Source organism: Neoarius graeffei, chromosome 7 (assembly GCF_027579695.1).
Source record: "Neoarius graeffei isolate fNeoGra1 chromosome 7, fNeoGra1.pri, whole genome shotgun sequence".
NCBI classification, from domain to species: domain Eukaryota; kingdom Metazoa; phylum Chordata; class Actinopteri; order Siluriformes; family Ariidae; genus Neoarius; species Neoarius graeffei.
In genome coordinates, this window is record NC_083575.1 from 30,509,956 (window position 1) to 30,528,586 (window position 18,631).

General features: G+C 43.0%; 1 protein-coding gene across 1 annotated transcript in view; it reads right to left on the reverse strand.

The window, feature by feature from the left end:
* Positions 1-9,063, reverse strand: part of LOC132889218 (signal-induced proliferation-associated 1-like protein 2) — a 246,877-nt gene extending 237,814 nt beyond the window's left edge. Inside the window, exon 1 of the mRNA XM_060925482.1 lies at positions 8,976-9,063. The gene's annotated coding sequence lies outside the window, so the exon portion shown is untranslated. The remainder of the gene's footprint in view (positions 1-8,975) is intronic.
* Between the last annotated feature and the right edge of the window lie 9,568 nt (positions 9,064-18,631).

Consider the following 18,631-nt stretch of genomic DNA (forward strand, 5'->3'; position numbering starts at 1 on the left):
GTGTGCTGAGCCCCCTCCTCTTCACTCTGCTGACCCACGACTGCACACCAACATCCAACTCTAATCTCTTCATTAAGTTTGCGGATGACATGACTGTGGTGGGTCTCATCAACAATGGCGATGAGACAATCTACAGGAGTGAAGTGAGCCGCTTGGCCATGTGGTGCAAGGACAACAATCTCCGCCCTGAACATGGAGAAGACGAAGGAGATTGTTGTGGACTTCAGGAGAGCGCACACCCAGCATGCTCCACTATCTATCGACGGTGCTGCAGTGGAGAGGGTGAGCAGCACCAAGTTTCTGGGTGTGCACATCTCTGAAGACCTGTCCTGGAGCAACAACACTGCATCACTGGCCAAAAAAGCCCAACAGCGTCTGTACTTCCTCCGCAAACTGAGGAGAGCAAGAGTCCCGGCCCCCATCATGCACACATTCTACAGAGGCACCATCGAGAACATCCTGACCAGCTGCATCACTGTGTGGTACGGTGCCTGCACCGTGTCCTGCTGCAAGACTCTGCAGTGCATCGTGAGAGCAGCTGAGAGGATCATTGGTGTCTCTCTCCCTTCTCTAATTGATATTTATAACTCCCGCCTCACCCGCAAAGCCATCAGGATTGCAGGTGACCCCACCCACCCATCTCACAGCCTCTTCAGTCTGCTGCCGTCGGGGAGGAGACTGCGGAGTCTCCGGGCCAAAACCAGTAAACTCAAGAACAGTTTCTTTCACCAGGCGGTCAGGAGGCTCAACTCCCTCCCTGTTCTGCCTCTCCTCCCCCCTCTGCCCCCTGCCACAGATTCTGCTCGCGCTCCCCCTGCCCCCCCTTCAGCATCTGACATGTCACCCTCACAGTTCCCCCAACACACACACACACACACACACACACACATACATACATACATACATACATACATACATCTCAACGTTCATTAACACACTGAACTCAGGGACTGCACATTTCACTTTACCTCGCTCATTTGCACTATTCCACACTACCTCACCTTAACAGCCATTAGTTTATTGTTTATACTGCTTATTTCATGTTTACCTGCTATACCTCAAGTGCTCTTGACTGTTTATTTGCACCAATTTACGCGTGTGTGTGTGTGTTTAGTCTATGTCTAGTTCTTATCTAGAGTGTTAATACTGTTTATATCATTTGTTTGAGTGTTTAGTCTATGTCTAGTTCTTATCTAGTGTTTATACTGTTTATATTGTTTGAGTGTTTAGTCTGTCTAATTCTTATCTAGAGTGTTTTTACTGTTTATATTGTCTGTTTATGAGTGTTTATGTCTAGTTCTTATCTAGAGTGTTTATACTGTTTGTTTTTTCAATTATTCTATTTTTATTTATTGCATTGCCTGTTTGCACCGTGGGTCAGAGAGGACTGAAATTTCATCTGTGCTGTATGTCGAACATGTATAGTAGGGGTGGGCGATATGTATCGTCTGCGATGTCATCGTGAATGTTGTTTTGACGATGTGTAATTTTGCATTATCGAGTTTTTTTAATTAAGCCGCCAAAAATCAATACAGAGCGGAGCAGACCCGGCGCCAGACACGGACTGACGGACGGGCCTTGAATTGCTTTGGGGGGGCACACATTTTATACGCCAAGCCAGGGCAACACAACTGTTTCTAGCAACCCAGGAGAACAGCACAGACGTGACGAGTTAAATATTCTAAGAAACCTATAAAGCAACCAAAACAACTTTCCAAAATGTATCAAACATTGCTCAGCATATTAAAAGTTTTTTTTTTTTTTTGCTCCGCTGGCCTCACAACGCGCAAAGCTGATTTCGGGTATCTACCGGAAGATGTCGTGATATGATCCCGTCCAGCAATAAAATGTGATTGGCTGAGACAGCTGCTCATTTACCCAGATACCATCTGAAGAAAAAATGCGATTGGTCGGTTGGTTCATTCCATGTCATTAACCCATTGGTTCCCAAGAAATATTAGTCCACGTTTATAGCAATGATCCAGAAATTATTACTAGTGTTTCTGTACTCACGGATAACAATGAATGAACCGATCAGCCGATTTCGAATAGTTTCAATACATTTTAAATTGAGCACATTTTTCTTTATTATTGTTATACTGAAAAACTTTGACTTGTAGTTTACGTTTTTTTTTTGAGGGGAAAAAAAAAAACAAAGAAGAAGAAGAAGCTGTGACGGGCTCCTATCAGGCCAAGTGCTGTCACTCACCGGCCACTTTCAGGCATCTTTTTCGGATTAGTGAGACCAGACCCTCTGAACATGAATGGGGAGATATCAATACTGGACTCTGTGAAAACTAACAGTCGCGAAGTGCATATGATTGAAATCGCCATGAAAAGTTGATTATACTTGAGTGTTAGGTTGGTTCTCATGACTCAGAAAAAGCTTTAAAATCCACTTTTCTCGTGGATTATTTTGACACTGCGCAGGCGCAGTACTTCTATAACGGCAGGAGAGGAACAGCGGAGCACGAAGCTGCAAGATGATTGGAAAGCTGTTGGTTCAGATCGACATATGATTGGTTGTTGGCAGCGGAACAGGCGGGATATTTGCAGACCCGTACTGCCGTCAGAGACGGTTGATTAGAATGTTTGCTGCCGTTACGAACTGTCAATTGAATTATTCATTTTTATTAATTTAAAGTTGTTTAAGAAAATAAATATGGCTTTTCCTTAAATACTTGTGTCACTGCAATGATTATTTTAGTCATTGTAATTATTGTAATCTTTAAGCAAGTGTTTTTTTTAAATATCGTCAAAATATCGTTATCGTTAAAATCCTAAAAAATATCGAGATATTATTTTTTGCCCATATCGCCCACCCCTAATGTATAGCATATTTGACAATAAAGTTGACTTGACTTGACTTGACTTAAGAGGAAGCCAAGCAAACTGCAATTAACGCTCAAGGGTGTCTGTTAGGAGAACACCAGCAGATAATCAGCGATCTCAACACCAGGATGTCACAACTCACTGCTGTCGTGTTGCAGGCCATCCTCATCCTCATTTTCCACTAGTGCTTCTCAGATGATTCCACAACCTGGAAAGTATTCAGGTGAAGTGTTTAACTGCAAGGGATCCCTGCTCCAATGCTACCTGTATTTCTCCACTCTCACACAAGAGAACAGAAGATTGCTCAATTCATCATTCTCCTTTCAGGCAAGGCTTTACAGTGGGCTAGCGCTGTGTGGAAGCTTGGGGGTGAACATACCACATCCTATGACCAGTTCATAGAGTTTTTTAAGTGAGTGTTTGATCATCAGCCTGAAGGAGTTGAAGTCAACGAGAGCTTGTTGACCATCAGACAAGGAGATAGGAGAGTCACTGAATATGCGCTGGAATTTCGCACACTGGCCACTGGTAGTGGTTAGAACGAGCCAGCACTAAAAGCCATGTTTCATCAAGGTCTATGCCCTGAAGTGCTCAGTGGCATGGCCTGCCATGATGAACATCTCTTTCTTGACTCCCTCATTGATCTGGTTATTCGTCTGGATCACCTCATCAAGAACAGACCTCATTACAGCCACCTCCAGCACCCTCTCCTACTTTGGCCTCCCCAACTCCCATGGAGGTCTCTTACGCTTGCTTACAACGGTCTGAGAGAGACAAGAGATGCCATGAGGGCCTCTGTTTCTACTGTGGTGAGTCCAGACATCAGATTGCTAAGTGCCCTGTTCGCCCACTGCAGGAGAATCAGACCTGCCAAGTAACCAGTCTTCCTAGCCCGGTGAGTTCCATAGCAATTCACAAGTCTTACTCATTTAAGGTACCCGTTGTGTTAAAACTGCCACACTCAACCCATATTCTCTCTGCGTTCATAGACTCAGGGGCAGAAGGAAATTTCAGCAGCAGCTCGATCATCCAGAAATTCCACTTGTCCACTGACAAACTCCAAAGACCACTCAAATTAAAAGCCATCAACAGAGATCCCATTGGTGATGGGCTTGTTACTGCACACACATCACCCCTTGAAATTCAGGCAGGGGCAATCCACTCTGACCTTGTTTGTCACACATACTGCCCATCATGACCTTATTTTGGGATTCCTGTGGCTTCAGCTTCATGATCCTTTAATATCTTGGCAACAAAAAGAAATCCTCCAATGGTCCCCGTCTTGTTTCCAGAACTGCCTGAAACTCCCCCAACTCGTGCTCTCTTCTACCTCTGTGGAGAGCTCTCTGGTCAATTCACTAGATAATGTTCCTTCATGCTACCTAGAGCTCAAAGAAGTGTTCAGCAAGGGTAAAGCCAGTGGGCCTGACTCCTCATTGTCCCTATGACTGCACCATAAACCTCCCAGGTACAACTCCTACTCGCAACCATATCTACCCCCTGTCCATAATCTGAACAAGCTGCTATGGAGGAGTATGTTCAAGAGGCATTGAAACAAGGATATATTACTCGTAGACCATCAACATCTCCAGCTTCAGCCAGCTTCTTCTTTATTGAGAAGGGGGATGTCTCCACCCATGTATCTATTATCGAGGCCTCAATCAGATCACCATCAAATACCCCTATCGGCTTCCATGGATGCCTTCAGCTCTGGAACAGTTAAGAGCAGCCGAAGGTGCATTCAACCGGCTCAAGTCCGCCTTCACTACGGCCCCTATCTTGCAACATCCAGACCCTACGAAGCTATTCATCGTGGAGGTAGACACTTTAGAAACTGGAGTAGGAGGGGTTCTCTCTCAGCATCTTGGGGAAAAGCCCAAGCTACGTCCCGTCACCTTCTACTCCAAGAAGCTCACCCCAACTGAACAAAATTATGATATTGGAAACTGAGAGCTCCTGGCCATTAAACTGGCGCTAGAGGAATGGAGGCACTGGTTGGAAGGCGCTGCACACCTGTTCACCATCTTCACTGACCACAAGAACTTTTGAGTACCTAAAGACAGCTAAACGTCTGAATCCCCGCCAAGCCACATGGGCCCTATACTTCACCCGATTCCAGTTCATGATATCCTACCCTGGCTCCAGAAATACAAAGGCTGATGCTCTCTCCAGAATCCATAACACATCAACTCACATATCTGAACCCACTCCCATTCTTCCACCAGCCTGTTTTGTACAAGCTATCACTTGGGACATCGACAAAGAAATCAGGCAATCTCAACCGGCTAACCCACCTGAGAACTGTCTTCCCGGACTCATGCATGTGCCATCAAGACTCCGAGGCAAACTCATCACATGGGCTCACTCCTCTCTAGCCACAGGGCACCCCAGCAGCCATCACACTAACCAGCTTCTGAAAAGCAAGTATTGGTGGGAGAACATGGTCTCCAATATCAATCACTTTGTCTCTTTGTGCTCCACCTGTGCCCATAGTCAGGCTGACTTTTTCCCGCAGAGATGAGAATGTAGTCAACAATGAAATGCTTGAAATGACCTTGTCAAAAGACGTTTTCTCAATTAGTTGGGTTAAAGCTGATAGTTTCAAGTATAAAGCTGGACTTGTTATTTGCAGTGCAGTGGAAGAAGACATGCCAGTCTTTGGTGAAATAAGCAATACTTTTGGTTGAAGATGACCTTTTTTTGTTGACAAACAAGCTTTTCACAGAGAATTTTGATGACCATTATCATGCATTCAGAGTGTTACGAACTGAGGAAAGGTATATCATAAAAATGCCTGAGCTTAAATTCCATAAACCGTTTGATATTCAAAGCTCATACAGTGTTTCAGGTGAAATTTTGGATGTTATACCTTCATTCACAATGTTTTATTATAACAGTGAATAGCTAAGAATAATTTTTTTCATTTGAAATCTCATTTCATCTTATCATCTCTAGCCGCTATATCCTGTTCTACAGGGTCACAGGCAAGCTGGAGCCTATCCCAGCTGACTACGGGCGAAAGGCGGGGTACACCCTGGACAAGTCGTCAGGTCATCACAGGGCTGACACATAGACACAGACAACCATTCACACTCACATTCACACCTACGGTCAATTTAGAGTCACCAGTTAACCTAACCTGCATGTCTTTGGACTATGGGGGAAACCGGAGCACCCGGAGGAAACCCACGCGGACACGGGGAGAACATGCAAACTCCGCACAGAAAGGCCCTCGCCGGCCACAGGGATCGAACCCGGACCCTCTTGCTGTGAGGCGACAGCGCTAACCACTACACCACCATGCTGCCCTTCATTTGAAATATTCTCATAATTAATTTTACATTTTTTTCACTGTAGATAGCTTAACACTTTAAGGAGTAAAACTAACACTACCCAAATAGTTTTTAAAAAAAAAAGTAACTCGGAGCAGTGTTACTTGTCTTATCTCTTAGGGTTAATTTAACTCTGTTTTGTGAGTTGAAGAAGGAATTCTGGCATAGTGTTAAATTTTTAAACTATTTTGAAAGTGTCAGTTCAACTCCGAAGAGTGTGGAGCTATTTTAACCCTGAAAAAGTGCTGAAATCAACTCTATGGGAGTTGATTCAACACTGGAGTTTTTGTTGTGCGCTGTCTTTCCTGTGGTTAAGTTTTCTACCTTTTCCTTTGTGGGACTTATTATTACAGCCCTTTACACCAAATGATCGTACTATTTAACCAACAAAAAGAAGCGAACAAAAAGAAAATGCTCCAAGTTGACTCCAGGAGGGAAGCCTAAAAAAGGGTTTATTTTAATTCACCCTTGACCACAGAATACCTCCAAAATGGCAATTATTTTGGTTTTACGTCATCTGTCAATGATGGATTTGAGGTATGTTTAGAAGTGGCCTTCATAATATTGACCACTATGATTGCAATTGGGCATGGTGTTGTAGTGGTTAGCACTGTCACTTCACAGCAAGAACGTCCTGGGTTCGAGCCCAGCGGCCGACGAGGGCCTTTGTGTGTGGAGTTTGCATGCTCTCCCCATGTTTGTGTGGGTTTCCTCTGGGTGCTCCGGTTTCCCCCACAGTCCAAAGACATGCAGGTTAGAGTAGTATCTCACTGGGCTGCGACAAATTGTGAACATCATTCACGAGAGAGTTTCAAAAGTGTCTTGAAACATTCGCGGGGCTTCTCAATTTCGTTGCAAAGTGTCGCTCCTTCGTCGCTGAAATTTTGAACATGTTCAAAAAATTTGTGCAACAAAATTTCTCTCAAAATAGCTGCAAATGCGTCGCTAGTGTCGCAAAGCAGTCACGAACCCTTCTCAAGTCAGTTTCCGTGAGACAGGAAGTGTGAGTTGAGACAGGAAGTGCAAGCCAGTATCTCACTGGGCTGCGACAGCCTGCAACTAGTTGGAGACACAACAATTGCGGTAAAATGTACGAATATCAATTCAGTGTGATTCCAAGTGAAAATTGCCGCTAATTTGCATATTTTATCGCAATTTTTGTGTCTCCAACTAGTCGCAGGCTGTAGCAGCCCAGTGAGATACTGGTTTTAGGCTAATTGGTGGCTCTAAATTGTCCGTAGGTGTGAATGTGAGTGTGAATGGTTGTTTGTCTCTATGTGTCAGCCCTGTGATGACTTGGCGACTTGTCCAGGGTGTACCCTGCCTCTAGCCCATAGTCAGCTGGGATAGGCTCCAGCTTGCCTGCGACCCTGTAGAACAGGATAAGTGGCTCCAGATAATGGACGGATGGATAGTCCATAACTTGGGGCGGCATGGTGGTGTCGTGGTTAGCACTGTCGCCTCACAGTAGGAAGGTCCTAGGTTCGAGCCCAGCGGCCGGCAAGGGCCTTTCTGTGTGAAGTTTGCATGTTCTACCCGTGTCCGTGTGGGTTTCCTCCGGGTGCTCCGGTTTCCCCCATAGTCCAAAGACATGCAGGTTAGGTTAACTGGTGACTCTAAATTGACCGTAGGTGTGAATGTGAGTGTGAATGGTTGTCTGTGTCTATGTGTCAGCCCTGTGATGACTTGGCGACTTGTCCAGGGTGTACCCCGCCTCTAGCCCATAGTCAGCTGGGAGAGGCTCCAGCTTGCCTGCGACCCTGTAGAACAGGGTAAGCGGCTCCAGATAATGGACGGATGGATAGTCCATAACTTGGGGCGGCATGGTGGTGTAGTGGTTAGCACTGGCGCCTCACAGTAGGAAGGTCCTAGGTTCGAGCCCAGCGGCCGGCAAGGGCCTTTCTGTGTGGTGTTTGCATGTTCTACCCGTGTGGGTTTCCTCCGGGTGCTCCCATGTCCCCCACAGTCCAAAGACATGTAGGTTAGGTTAACTGGTGACTCTAAATTGAGCGTAGGTGTGAATGTGAGTGTGAATGGTTGTCTGTGTCTATGTGTCAGCCCTGTGATGACCTGGCGACTTGTCCAGGGTGTACTCCGCCTTTCGCCCGTAGTCAGCTGGGATAGGCTCCAGCTTGCCTGCGACCCTGTAGAACAGGATAAAGCGGCTACAGATAATGAGATGAGATAACAGAGGTCACTTCAACGGCCTCGAAGAGATATACAGTAACTATATTTTTACAATTTCTTCAGTTTAAAAACAATCATCAGTTCCTGAAATTTCGCCCCATTTGGCCTGGCTGGAGGAGGGAGGGGGGTATTTTGATGAGAACAGGAGCACACACAAACAAAAAGATAAAAGGCCTGTAGTTTCTTTCTTCTAGCCTACGACCAATGTGGAATTGGTCACTGTCCATCGTATCTTAACTCGGCCGTAATCATTTAGTCTCCATGTATTTTCATCGACTTGTCATAAACATTAATAAAAGCAGAAACACACACAATGGTCCTCTCCTTTCGTACCGAGAAAGAGACTAAATCAAACAACGTAGTCTACAGAGCATCACAAAACGTAGGCTAGCCTAATATATTACTTACTGTTAGACGAAAGCAAAAAACTGCAGATGTAAAGACAACGAAAAACAGTTTTCCAGCAGCATTAACGTTCATTCCGCTTGCAGTCTGCTGATGTAAAGACAATACTGTTCCCGTGAATGTAGCAGGAGCAGTGACGGCACTAAGCTATTTTAAACACTTGCTCGTAACTGGATGCTGCCTCTCGCTAGAATTTTGCTCAATGAAAAATGACCTTACCTTTAACATGAGTAGACGAAGCCCAAATATTTTACAAAGGTAGAAACTGGAGACCGTTATGATTTCACTGAAAGCGAAAGAATGAAATAAATCCCTCCTTCAGATTACTGATAAGCACTCTCTCCCAACATTCCAAGCACCTCTGGAAGCTCCGCCCCCTCCAGTGCACGCGATGGTTTTATGAAATCCTGCCATCACTTCCATAAAGGGTAACAAAAAGCCTATCAAAACAGATAATGTCTGTATGTTTTATAATATTTTTGTCTCGTGTGATATACCTCTGGTTCTTTTGTTTTTGTTCTATTACACATAAAGGGAAAAATGAATAAATAAAGAATAAAGGACCATCATTTCTTCTTTGGCATTGATATTTCTGGGTTTTATTGGCCTTTCGATTGATTGATTGATTGATTGATTGATTGATTGATTGATTGATTGATTGATTGATTGATTGTATAAAAATGATACAATAACATAATCCATCCATCCATTATAAAGGGTAACAAAAAGCCTATCAAAACAGGTAATGTCTATGTTTTATAATATTTTTGTCTCGTGTGATATACCTCTGGTTCTTTTGTTTTTGGTCTATTACACATAAAGGGAAGAAAGAAAGAAAGAAAGAAAGAAAGAAAGAAAGAAAGAAAGAAAGAAAGAAAATAAAAGACCATCATTTCTTCTTTGGCATTGATATTTCTGGGTTTTATTGGCCTTTCGATTGATTGATTGATTGATTGATTGATTGATTGATTGATTGATTGATTGATTGTATAAAAATGATACAATAACATAATCCATCCATCCATTATAAAGGGTAACAAAAAGCCTATCAAAACAGGTAATATCTGTACGTTTGATAATATTTTTGTCTCGTGTGATATACCTCTGGTTCTTTTGTTATTGCTCTATTACACATAAAGGGAAAAAAGAAAGAAAGAAAGAAAGAAAGAAAGAAAGAAAGAAAGAAAGAAAGAAAGAAAGAAAGACCATCATTTCTTCTTTGGCATTGATATTTCTGGGTTTTATTGGCCCTTCAATTGATTGATTGATTGATTGATTGATTGATTGATTGATTGATTGTATAAAAATGATACAATAACATAATCCATCCATCCATGATAAAGGGTAACAAAAAGCCTATCAAAACAGGTAATGTCTGTATGTTTTATAATATTTTTGTCTCGTGTGATATACCTCTGGTTCTTTTGTTTTTGCTCTATTACACATAAAGGGAAAAATGAATAAATAAAGAATAAAGGACCATCATTTCTTCTTTGGCATTGATATTTCTGGGTTTTATTGGCCTTTCGATTGATTGATTGATTGATTGATTGATTGATTGATTGATTGATTGATTGATTGATTGATTGTATAAAAATGATACAATAACATAATCCATCCATCCATTATAAAGGGTAACAAAAAGCCTATCAAAACAGGTAATGTCTATGTTTTATAATATTTTTGTCTCGTGTGATATACCTCTGGTTCTTTTGTTTTTGGTCTATTACACATAAAGGGAAGAAAGAAAGAAAGAAAGAAAGAAAGAAAGAAAGAAAGAAAGAAAGAAAGAAAGAAAATAAAGGACCATCATTTCTTCTTTGGCATTGATATTTCTGGGTTTTATTGGCCTTTCGATTGATTGATTGATTGATTGATTGATTGATTGATTGATTGATTGATTGATTGTATAAAAATGATACAATAACATAATCCATCCATCCATTATAAAGGGTAACAAAAAGCCTATCAAAACAGGTAATATCTGTACGTTTGATAATATTTTTGTCTCGTGTGATATACTTCTGGTTCTTTTGTTATTGCTCTATTACACATAAAGGGAAGAAAGAAAGAAAGAAAGAAAGAAAGAAAGAAAGAAAGAAAGACCATCATTTCTTCTTTGGCATTGATATTTCTGGGTTTTATTGGCCCTTCGATTGATTGATTGATTGATTGATTGATTGATTGATTGATTGATTGATTGTATAAAAATGATACAATAACATAATCCATCCATCCATGATAAAGGGTAACAAAAAGCCTATCAAAACAGGTAATGTCTGTATGTTTTATAATATTTTTGTCTCGTGTGATATACCTCTGGTTCTTTTGTTTTTGCTCTATTACACATAAAGGGAAAAAAGAAAGAAAGAATAAAGGACCATCATTTCTTCTTTGGCATTGATATTTCTGGGTTTTATTGGCCTTTCGATTGATTGATTGATTGATTGATTGATTGATTGATTGATTGATTGATTGATTGTATAAAAATGATACAATAACATAATCCATCCATCCATGATAAAGGGTAACAAAAAGCCTATCAAAACAGGTAATGTCTGTATGTTTTATAATATTTTTGTCTCGTGTGATATACCTCTGGTTCTTTTGTTTTTGCTCTATTACACATAAAGGGAAAAAATGAATAAATAAAGAATAAAGGACCATCATTTCTTCTTTGGTATTGATATTTCTGGGTTTTATTGGCCTTTCGATTGATTGATTGATTGATTGATTGATTGATTGATTGATTGATTGATTGATTGATTGATTGATTGTATAAAAATGATACAATAACATAATCCATCCATCCATTATAAAGGGTAACAAAAAGCCTATCAAAACAGGTAATGTCTATGTTTTATAATATTTTTGTCTCATGTGATATACCTCTGGTTCTTTTGTTTTTGCTCTATTACACATAAAGGGAAGAAAGAAAGAAAGAAAGAAAGAAAGAAAGAAAGAAAGAAAGAAAGAAAGAAAGAAAGAAAGAACCATCATTTCTTCTTTGGCATTGATATTTCTGGGTTTTATTGGCCTTTCGATTGATTGATTGATTGATTGATTGATTGATTGATTGATTGATTGATTGTATAAAAATGATACAATAACATAATCCATCCATCCATTATAAAGGGTAACAAAAAGCCTATCAAAACAGGTAATATCTGTACGTTTAATAATATTTTTGTCTCGTGTGATATACCTCTGGTTCTTTTGTTATTGCTCTATTACACATAAAGGGAAGAAAGAAAGAAAGAAAGAAAGAAAGAAAGAAAGAAAGAAAGAAAGAAAGACCATAATTTCTTCTTTGGCATTGATATTTCTGGGTTTTATTGGCCCTTCGATTGATTGATTGATTGATTGATTGATTGATTGATTGATTGATTGATTGATTGATTGTATAAAAATGATACAATAACATAATCCATCCATCCATGATAAAGGGTAACAAAAAGCCTATCAAAACGGGTAATGTCTGTATGTTTTATAATATTTTTGTCTCGTGTGATATACCTCTGGTTCTTTTGTTTTTGCTCTATTACACATAAAGGGAAAAAAGAAAGAAAGAATAAAGGACCATCATTTCTTCTTTGGCATTGATATTTCTGGGTTTTATTGGCCTTTCGATTGATTGATTGATTGATTGATTGATTGATTGATTGATTGATTGATTGATTGATTGTATAAAAATGATACAATAACATAATCCATCCATCCATTATAAAGGGTAACAAAAAGCCTATCAAAACAGGTAATGTCTGTATGTTTTATATTATTTTTGTCTCGTGTGATATACCTCTGGTTCTTTTGTTTTTGGTCTATTACACATAACAGGAAAAATTGAATAAAGATAGAATAAAGGACCATCATTTCTTCTTTGGCATTGATATTTCTGGGTTTTATTGGCCCTTCGATTGATTGATTGATTGATTGATTGATTGATTGATTGATTGATTGTATAAAAATAATACAATAACATAATCCATCCATCCATTATAAAGGGTAACAAAAAGCCTATCAAAACAGGTAATGTCTGTATGTTTTATAATATTTTTGTCTCGTGTGATATACCTCTGGTTCTTTTGTTTTTGCTCTATTACATATAAAGGGAAAAAATGAATCAATAAAGAATAAAGGACCATCATTTCTTCTTTGGCATTGATATTTCTGGGTTTTATTGGCCCTTCGATTGATTGATTGATTGATTGATTGATTGATTGATTGATTGATTGATTGATTGATTGTATAAAAATGATGCAATAACATAATCCATCCATGTCATGGTCCTACCTGTGGACCTCTGCCCTAGACTGGCTGCAGCGCACTGAAGGAGATGTCAGTCGGATGTCTGCCGACATTGCAGCCCTGATCCAGCTAGGTCATCAGCAGCAGCAACAGCTCCAGCAACAATGACTGGACCAAGCACTCCAGCTGTTCACCGCCCTAGCTCCTCCGAGTCAAACATCGCCGCCCCTCGTTGCACCAGCCCCTGTCATACCCGCTGCTGACTGGCCAGCTCTGGGAGGTGCTCCTGCTGCACTCGATGCCCCGGAACCCAAGGTCAGCAGTCCGGAGCGTTTTGACAGTGACCCCTCCCAAGTCCGTGCTTTCCTGACCAGCTGCCGGTTGCTGTTCGACCTGCAGCCCAGAACCTTCACGTCGGAGGCAGCGAAAGTGGCCTTCATCATCACTCGTCTGACTGGCCGTGCCCACCTGTGGGGGACTGCTGAATATGAACGCCGGACACCGGCGTGTGCCTCCTTCTCCCTGTTTGCAGCGGAGATGATTAAGGTCTTCGACCTGGGCTCGTCGGCGGTAGAGGCATCCAGAGGACTGATGAGTATTTGCCAAGGCAGATGAACAGTGGCTGACTACTCGATCGATTTCCGGACCTTGGCCCAGCGCAGCAAGTGGAACATGCAGGCGCTGGTGGATGCCTTTCTGCACAGGCTGGCCGACTACATGAAGGACGAATTGGTCTCATACGAACAACCGTCGACACTTGATGAGGTCATCGCCCTGGCCGTCCGCATTGACCGCCGGGTCCAGACCTGTCGACGAGAGAGGGCCCGCCAGACTCAGTCAGTCATCAGCGCACGGAGAAGCCCGAGCTCACCGGACATAGGAGGGGCCCGGCTGAGCTCAATGATCATCCAATCCTCCACCAGCCAGAAACCTATGCTCCAAGTTTGCCTTCATCTGTCGGATTCCACCCACACCCTGGCCGCCCTGGTTGACTCTGGAGCCGAGGCTAACATCATGGACACCGAGCTTGCGCGCCAGTTGGGTCTGCAAAGCCATCGCTTATCCTCTCCCATTCCAGCCAGGGCGCTGGATGGCCATCTCCTTGGCACCGTCACCCGCCTCACTACCCCTGTCCCGATGACTCTGTCAGGCAACCACCACGAAACCATCCAGTTTCACCTGCTCCGTTCCCCCGGCCAACCTCTCATCCTGGGCTATCTATGGCTCCGCCAGCACAGTCCTCACCTCGACTGGGCCACTGGAGCGATAAGAGAATGGGGCAAGGACTGCCACCGGACCTGCTTACGAGCCTCCACTCCAACCCCTCATACTCCACCTGCCAGCTCTGCCCCCGACCTCACTAATGTCCCAGTGTGTTATCACAGCCTTCGGGAGGTATTCAGCAAAGCCAAGGCCACTTCCTTGCCTCCTCACTGGCCCTACGACTGCGCCATTGATCTCCTCCCAGGCACTGCACCACCAAAGGGCCGTCTCTACTCTCTGTCTGCCCCGGAAAGGAAGGTGATGGAGGCCTACATCAGTGACTGGCTGCCGGCCTCATCCGGCCATCCTCTTCTCCCGCCAGCGCTGGGTTCTTCTTCGTGGGAAAGAAGGATGGATCCCTGCGCCCCTGCATCGATTACAGGGGTCTCAACGACATCACCGTCAAGAACCGATACCCTCTCCCACTGCTTACCTCCGCCTTCGAGCTGCTCCAGGGAGCCACGATCTTCACCAAACTCGATCTCTGGAATGCCTACCACCTGGTTCGGATAAGGGAGGGAGACGAGTGGAAGACCGCATTCAACACCCCCACCGGTCACTATGAATACCGGGTGATGCCGTTTGGCCTTACCAATGTGCCAGCGGTATTCCAGGCTCTGGTGAATGATGTCCTGCGAGATATGTTGAACAAGTTCATGTTTGTTTTCCTCGACGACATCCTGATCTTCTCAAAAACCCTGTCGGAACACACCCAGCATGTCCAGCAAGTGCTCCGTCGTCTCCTTGAAAACTCCTTCTTCGTCAAGGCAGAGAAGTGTGAGTTTCACGCCAAGTCTGTGGTGTTCCTGGGGTACATCGTGGCAGAGGGGAGCATCCAGATGGACCCTGCCAAAGTCTCAGCAGTGACTTCATGGCCAGTACCAGAGAGCAGGAAGAAGCTTCAGCAGTTCCTGGGCTTCGCTAATTTCTACAGGAAATTCATTCGTAATTACAGCACCGTTGCGTCACCCCTCACCGCCTTGACCAGCACCAAACAGCCCTTCACCTGGACTTTGGCTGCCAATGAAGCCTTTGCCACCCTCAAGGCTCGGTTCACCACTGCTCCCGTCCTCCAGATGCCAGATGCGGAGCGGCAATTCATCGTTGAGGTGGACGCCTCGGATGTGGGAGTTGGGGCAGTGCTCTCACAGAGGTCAGCGGATGACAACAAACTCCACCCCTGTGCGTTCTTCTCCCGCCGGCTATCGCCAGCCAAACGTAATTATGACATAGGCAACCGGGAACTGCTGGCGGTCAAGCTCGCCCTGGAGGAATGGCGTCACTGGCTGGAGGGGTGCGTAGTCCCATTCCTGGTCTGGACAGACCATAAGAATCTGGAATACATCCACACCGCCAAACGACTCAACCCCAGACAGACCCGCTGGGCTCTCTTTTTCACCAGATTCAATTTCACCCTTTCATACCGGCTCGGATCTTGCAACACCAAGCCTGACGCACTCTCCCACCAGTTCCAGAAGGATGATGCCTCCTCCAAGGATCCGGCTCCCATCCTACCTGACCGCTGTATCGTTGCTGCTCTGACCTGGGACATCGAAGAACGAGTGTGGGAAGCCCTCCGTGACCAACCCAGCCCCAGTGCATGCCCTGCAAGTCACCTCTTTGTGCCTGAAGACCTGCGATCCCAGGTTATACAATGGGGACATGACTCCCATCTAGCCTGCCACCCTGGTTCCATAAAGGGTTCTACCACCCTGGTACACATAAAGGGAAAAAAGAAAGAAAGAATAAAGGGCCATCATTTCTTCTTTGGCATTGATATTTCTGGGTTTTATTGGACCTTCGATTGATTGATTGATTGATTGATTGATTGATTGATTGATTGATTGTATAAAAATGATACAATAACATAATCCATCCATTCATTATCTGTAGCTGCTTATCCTGTTCTACAGAGTCGCAGGCAAGCTGGAGCCTATCCCAGCTGACTATGGGTGAGAGGCAGGGTACACCCTGGACAAGTCACCAGATCATCGCGGGACTGACACATACAGTACGTTTACATGCACATCCAAATCGAGCTGCTGTCAGTAATCGAGCAAAGGGTCCCAGCAGGGGTGCCAGAGAAATCCAATCCTACATGCACACAAGGAAATCGAGCTATTGTGTGAGGTAGATTGTGCACCCTAGCCACAGGTGGCGCTACACGCCCCATCGTGTTGGTACACTTCCGGTTGTCGTCATGAAGAAGAGCTATTCAAGAGTGTAAACAAAGTTATCAGTTCCGTGTTCTCCATTGCGCGTTTTTCTCCCGTCCATAAATTTTAATATATTCAACTCCTTAAGCTGAATGAGCATGAACTCTGTCTCCTCATTGCTCCAGAAGTGCATGTTTCTGCTCGCCATTTTCTCTTCTTCGTTTGTTCCTTTTGACCTCTTCTGCTGCTCGCTACTACTGTTGTCATGCCGACCGAGGCTGTCGTGTTTCCCGCTTGTGGTCTTGTCACTTGTCACTTCCGGAAGGGGCAGTGCTGAAGTAAGTAGCTCGACTACGTAGCTCGATAGGGTATACATGCACTAAGTAGCTCGGCAAAAATCGCATAATCTAGGTCGTGTAGCTTGATTACGAGAAATCAAGTTCGGTTCAATTTCAGCCTAGCTAAGGTGTATCCATGACATTTAGAACTTCGATTTCAGTCGAGCAACGGCAGAAATTCGATTTTCTCTATGTGCATGTAAACGCACTGATAGAGACAAACAACCATTCACCCTTACGGTCAATTTAGAGCCACCAATTAGCCTAACCTGCATGTCTTTGGACTGTGGGGGAAAACCGAGCACCCAGAGGAAGCCCATGCAGACACGGGGAGAACATGCAAACTCCACACAGAAATGCCCTCATCGGCCACTGGGCTCGAATTCAAAACCTTCTTGCTGTGATGTGACAGTGCTAACCACTACACGACCGTGCTGCCATGGTCCAAAATTAATCTTCTAAATTTAGACATTTAAAGATGTCTAGAGATAAAGAATTTAGGGTAAATCACAGTGTGTTTGATCTATAAATAAACAAGCAATACATAAAAACACCAGGTTTACAAGCCTGGCAAGTGTAATTTATTCTTTAACTGTTTTATATGGGGGAAAAGGTCAAGTGTGCAGAATACTGAAGTGTAAGGAATACTGCATTCTTGCAGTATACAGTATAAGCCTATGCTTATTTAAAGCTTAAATGTTGAAATAAATGTGCTTTTTAACTGTCAGTAACATAGTAAGGAAAACATTAATAAAATTGTTGTTATGGCTTTGAAACACTATGTTATCACATTACAGCATTGTGTAGATCTACAAGTCCTTTACCCATTCATTTGTTAGTTGTGCATGGGTTTTGAGTGACTTGAACATTTAAAAAGAATTAACCCTTCCAAAAAGGTGGGAAATCATATAATGCAGTACAATGTGATGTTGATTCCAATATTTTACCAGTACAAAAACGATTCAGGATGACCTAAATTTATAGTCGTAGAAATATTAATTCCTACTGCATGAAAATGTTCAAACCGGTAAAATGCAGGCCGAGTAAGTGCCCTCAGAAATTCACACACCTTGGGCATATTTGGAAAAAGAACACACCAGGTGGCATAGAACAGTAAACGTCCTTAAAAAGCCCTACATTTGTATATTTACAGGGATCTGTAATGCCTGTGCTGTGATTGCTTTTCAACGTTGTAAAACAATAAAAAATAAGCAGCAGACAGGCATTAAACATGACATAAAAACCAATGTCTTACAAGTTTTTCTCTCACTCTCTCTCTCTCTCACACACACACACACACACACACACACACACACACACACACACACATAAGGGGGAGAGAGAGAGAGAGAGAGAGAGAGAGAGAGAGAAACAGTAAAAAGTTTGGACACACCTACTCATTGATAGGTTTTTCTGGATTTTGACTATTTTCTACAGTGTAGAACAGTACTGAAGACATCTCAAAACTATGAAATAACAGATGGAACATATAGGGAATTATGTGCTAAATAAAGTTTTATGTGGTAAAGTAACAAAATTATGTGATAAAGTTTCATATTTTACATTTTTCTTAATTGCCACCATTTACTTTGATGACGCTTTCCACACTGTTGGCATTACCTTAACCAGCTTCATGAGGTAGTCACCTGGAATGTTTTTCAATTAACAGGTGTACAGTGGGGCAAAAAAGTATTTAGTCAGTCACCAATTGTGCAAGTTCTCCCACTTAAAAAGATGAGAGAGGCCTGTAATTTTCATTATAGGTACACTTCAACTATGAGAGACAGAATGGGGGGAAAGAATCCAGGAAATCACATTGTAGGATTTTTAATGAATTAATTGGTAAATTCCTCTGTAAAATAAGTATTTG